This window comes from Chrysochloris asiatica, unplaced genomic scaffold (genome assembly GCF_000296735.1).
Source record: "Chrysochloris asiatica unplaced genomic scaffold, ChrAsi1.0 scaffold00190, whole genome shotgun sequence".
Taxonomy (NCBI): Eukaryota; Metazoa; Chordata; class Mammalia; order Afrosoricida; family Chrysochloridae; genus Chrysochloris; species Chrysochloris asiatica.
Window position 1 is genome coordinate 418,199 of NW_006408708.1, and position 5,733 is coordinate 423,931.

General features: G+C 41.7%; 1 pseudogene; it reads left to right on the forward strand.

Moving 5' to 3' along the window:
- Positions 1–5,733, forward strand: part of LOC102821486 — a 36,715-nt pseudogene extending 30,982 nt beyond the window's left edge.

A 5,733-nucleotide genomic window follows, 5' to 3' on the forward strand; every position in this document is an offset into this window, starting at 1 on the left:
TATATATATATGTCTATTTTTGAACTCTCTATCTTATTCCATTAGTCCATATGTCTTATCTTGGTGCCAGTACTATACAGTCTTTATTAATGTAGCTTTATAATCAAATTTGAAGTTAGTTAATGTTAAGTTCTCCAACTTTGTTCTTTTTCAAAGTTGTCTTAACAATTCAAGATTGTTTGTATTTTCATTTTTAAAATCCAGTTGGTTAATTTTGGAGAAAGGAAAAAAAAAGTTTTGGGGGAGTTGGGGTATTGATTGCAATTGCAATGAGCTTATAGATAAAATTTGGGGAAAACTGACATCATAATAATATTAAGTCTTGTAGTATCTCTCCATTTAAGTCTTCTTTAGTTTTTCTTAACAATGTTATATCTTTTATCTATGAGTTTATATCTGTTTACATATTTGGATAATTTTCTGTCATTATCTCTTTCAGTATTTTTGCTCCGTCACCTTTGGGGACTCCAATCACATGTGTATTAAGTCATATGAAGTGGCGGTTTTCACTGATGCTCTGTTCATTTTTTTAAAACCTTTTCCTCTTCGTGTTCATATTGCTATGTATTCAAATCTACTAATTTTTTCCTGAAATATCTAATCTGTTATTGGTACCAAATGAGGAAGAAACAAGTTGTCAGTAGTTTCATTTTATTTGGATCTACAATTAACGTCAAGACATCAAATGATGTATTAGATTGGGTAAATCTTCTACAAAAGACTTCAGAAGTTTTTAAAAGCAAAGATGTCACTTTACAACTAAAGTGTGCCGGACCCATGTCATGGTCTTTTCAATCACTTCATGTGATGTGAAAACTGGACAATAAAAAAGGAAGACAAAAAGAAGTGATGGATTTGAACTATGATGTTGACAATGAATACTGAATACTGTATACTAGAGACTGCATACTGGAGACTGCTCGAAGAACAAACAATTCAGCTTCAGAAGACATAAAACCAGACATATCCTTGGGAACAAGGATAGTGAGGCTTCTGTTCACTTACCTTGGGCATATCATCAGGAAAGACCAATGACTAGAAAAAGTCATCATTGTTAGCAAACCACAGTAACTAATAATGAGGGAAAACAAAGCAATGGACTCAACCTAGCAACAATCTAAAGACTGCACAGGACTGGGTAACATTTCATTCTGTTACCTTAAGGTTGCTATGAGTTGAAACCCACTGGACATCACTCAAGACTTCAGCTTCTAATCATGGAGCAAAATAAATTGATTTATTATAGCAAAAGATAGGGAAAATACTTGAGGATTCCTTACATAGAAATGAGATAATTGAATATTTATGTGAAATGCTGGACTTATTAAACCAATTTATTTAAGTGTTGGACAAAGTCGGCAGTTCAAACCCCCCAGGTACCCCAAGGAAGAAAGATACAGCTGTTTGCTTCCCCCAAATGTACATTTTTCAGAAGCCAGTCCTGATGTGGCTCTGCAGGATAAAGCACTAGACCACAAGGTCAGTTTAAACTGCAAGGTCCACAGGTCAAACATAGCAGCTGCTTCTCAGAAACCCTAGACAGGATCACTATGAGTCAGAATCGACTCAACAGCACTTACAATAACAAAAGGAGCAGGTTACTTGGTCCTATAGGGTTGATATGAGTTGGAGTAGATTCTATTGCAGTAGGATTGGTTTTTAATTTGAAATAAGAGGGAAAAACATATAGGAACATTCAAAAGCTAATGGTAGATGATACATCACAAATATTCAATTACAAAGAACTTGATACTAAGGAGTGGCAAACTTGTTAAATCTAACAGTTATTATTCAGTGGAAGATTAGCCTTACCAATGTTAATCATAGATTCTTTGGGCTCAGTGTACAAGTATATGCACACTGCATATGGAGAAATGAAATACAATGGAATGATTGATTTTTGTTTAGAGAAATTGTGGCAAGATCTGTGCTCATATATTAAAGAATGGCTTTGGCTTATTGGTTGCCATGAAAATTATATCCACTTGCATGCTAAAAAAGCCTTGGGACTTAAGAAAAACAACAAACAAACAACAAAACCCTCTAGCATCTATATATGTGCCTGGCATTTACTATTCTACCATTGCTAATTTTCATAAAAATCCTGTACTCTCGGTATTACATCTCACATGTATCGGGAAATAAAACTTCTAGACACTATTTAATTTCCTCAAGGTCATGACTTCAAAATTTGATGACCTGAAAAATGAATCCAGATCTAAGAGGTAAACCCTGTCAAAAACATCTGTCAAAAGACAAGGGGCTCTAATCCGCACTAGAACCAGACCTCTTCTGACTTTGTTTTTCTATTAACAATGCACTGAAGGAAAGTTGAAGATAGGATTAGAACACCAGCTTTATTTCCCAATAAGCTACTTACCAGTTTACTTAAATAAATTCTATTTTCATAGTATTATCAGATATGACTATAGTAATTGAGATATTAACCCAATCGAGAATTACTGAGTGAAGCTGTTCATGCTTGTGTAATGCAGGTATCATTTATCAGTATGCCAGTTCAGGAGCCTGGGGTTTGAACAATTTAGCAGCCTCTCTGCTTCTTCCTGGTAGTGTAGTGGGTTATGGATTGGGCTGCTAATCACAAGGTCAGCAGTTTGAATCCACCAGTGATTTCTAGGGAGGCAGATGAGGCTTTCTACTCCTGTAAAGATTTACAGCCTTGGAAACCCTATTACAGGGTCACTATGAGTTGGATCCGACTTGCCAGTATACTACCACCTGCTTCTTCCTCAGACTCCTTCCTCATTCATTTTATTTAAACTGCTTCCTCCTCAGAGGTTGTTTTTTTTAATCACCATTTCTAGAAACCCTGGTAGCATAGAGTATTATAAACTGGGTTGCTACCCTTAAGATCAGTAGTTCAAATCTACCAGGTGCTCCATGGGAGAAAGATGAGGCTTTCTGCTCCCATAAAGTTTTACAGTCTCTGAAACCCTATACAGACAGGGTCACTATGAGCTGGAACGACTCAGTGACAAACAACCACTACCACCACCATTCATAGGCTCTGGATTGCTAACTGCAAGGCCAGCTGCCTCACCAACCGCTTTTCGTACACCCCACAGAGACTTGCTAAGGAGGTCTGGTAGCGTAGTTGTTACAAATCGGGCTGCAAACCTCAGGGCCAACAGTTCAAAACTACCAGCCGTTCCATGGGAGAAAGATGAGGCTTTCTACTCCCGTAAAGATTTACAGCCTCAGAAACCCTGTACAGGGTCGCTACCAGTAGGAACCAACTCCACGGCAGATAACAACAACAGCATAGAGACTTGCTATGAGTTAGAACCAACTCTACGGCACTTAATAACAACACACATGGGCTTTGTAGGATAAGCACTGGACATTGCAAGAGTTAGCAATTCAAACCCGTCTGCAGCTCTTCAGGAGAAAGGTGAAGCTTTCTGCTCCCATAAACATTTACAACCTTGGAAACCCTAATTCAGTCACTATGAGTCAGAATAGACTCAATGGCAGTGAGTCACTGCCATCAAGTTGATTCCGACTGATAGGGCCCTGTATGATGTTTCTAAGACTGCAATTCTTTGAAGGAGTTGTTGTTAAGTGCCGTCAAGTCGGTTCTGACCCATAGTGACCCTGTACAGGGTTTCCCAGGGTGTAAATCTTTACGGGAGTAGAAAGCTTTTAAAGGAGTAGATAACCTCGTATTTCTTCGGCAGACCAACTGGTGGTTTTGAACTGTCAAATTTGTGCTTACTCCATTTGGGCTATGAACTGACCAGGAGTCCCTGGGTGGTACAAACTGTTAATGTGTGGGACTGCTACTGTTAACCAAAAGGTTGATGGTTCATGTTCACTCAGAGGCACCTCGAAGAAAGACCTGATGATCTATATCTGAAATAACCTCTTTGCTTATCCATTCTTTGGGTAGTCCTCTTGATGGTTACCTTGTTTATTCTTCCATATGCCAAATTTGATTCTCCTTTCTTCACATCATCTTTCAAGTCTCTTGCTAAATACCTCCACATTCCTCATCCTATCTGATTTAGTTCCAAGCATTGTTCTGTGTTCATTCCCTTCATAGCAGCACATTTATCACAATCTCTACTTCTGTTGACTCTATTTGTTTATTAACCTATGTTGTTGTTAAGTGCCGTCGAGTCGGTTCCAACCCATAGCGACCCTGTACAGGGTTTCCGAGGGTGTAAATCTTTACGGGAGTAGAAAGCCTCATCTTTCTCCTGCGGAGCGGCTGGTAGTTTCGAACCACTGACTTTAAGGTTCGCAGCCCGATTCGTAACCACTACACTACCAGAGCTCCTTACCACCTAGAGAATATGTGAGCTCCATGAGTGCAAAGCACCTAATATACTTTCCCCATAAAAGTGTACTTTTTGAAACTCAGAGAAACTTTTAAATGTGAATATTATCTTTTAAGAAAACGCCCAAGGTTAAGCTTTCCAGAAATATTCACTTAGAACTTTTATAACTTTCATCTGATTATTTGTATTACCTTCTAAAATTATGGGAGTTCTTGGGTGGCACTTAGAATGAAAACTTGGCAATTCGAATCCACTCAGAAGCAGAAGTGTCAGTGTTGAGAACCTTAAGGAGGGCAAGAGTCGAAAAGACTTGATGGCAAGTCTAAAATATGTTTGGGGGCTTTACTTTGCATAAATTGGGAAACGCATTATATTTATATTACAGGATTATGTTAAGCTCAGGACCATGTAATGTAATTGTAAAACACAAAACAAAGAAGGCAAGTAGAATAGCACATAAAGAAATTTTCCCTTTTCGAGCCTAACCTATCAGGCAGAATTGCTTTTAAGTAAATACACGATAAAGTAGAAGAAATTGCTAGCGCATGGGTGAGTATGTGGTTTAAAAAATGTACCAGACAATCAAATCGTTTAGCCCCATGAAATGCTCCCACCACTTTCTATGCGCTGCCAGGGACCATCCCACTCCAACACCACATGTCGCCATGGCGCGCTTCCTTGCTTCTCATTGTCCGGCCCTCCTAGTCCAGGCTCTGTAGTCTTTCCCGGCTGGGACCGGTGGAGTCACCGCCTCCTCTAGGCGCCGGGGTCTCCCTCGGGGCTGTTTTCTTTTGCCAGCTGTCAAATAGAGAAGAAGGGAAAAAATCCCGAAACTCCCGGTCTAGCACACAGAACATATTCCAAACTGACATTAGCAAGATGGCAAACCCTGAACTGAACATTCATACGTTCTCCGCTCCTCCCCACGCTTGAGCCCCGCCGAGACGGCCCATGTCTACGCCTCCGCCGCCTTCCCGGGCAAGAAGACTCTGGGGGACCGGGCCACACCGCCGGCAGCAGCCAAAGAGCCCGCTCTAGCGTTCTGAACTACAGATCCCAGGGTGCCGCTCGGACTCCGGCTGCTTCCCTCCTTCCCTCGCTCCCTCCCTCAATCTCCTCCTCCCCCAACCCTTGTTGTTTGGGCTGGAGCGCTCCGGCGGAGTTTCGGAGAAAGTCTGGACAAAAACCGGAGCCGGCCCGAACTGGGAAGGGGAGGAGGAAAGAGAGGAAGAGCAGCCGGGAAGCCGAGAGAGGGAGGGATCGGGGCTGGGGGCCGGGCTGCCCAGAACCTGCAGAGCACCCCGGGGTGGGGGAGGAGGCGGGGGAGGAGCGCGAGGAGACGGGACAGTGGGATACCTCCCCGCAGTCAAGCTTCTCGTTCTCCGCCCTCTTCGGCGGCGGCGAGAGCGGACCCACCCTCCGGCGGGACTAG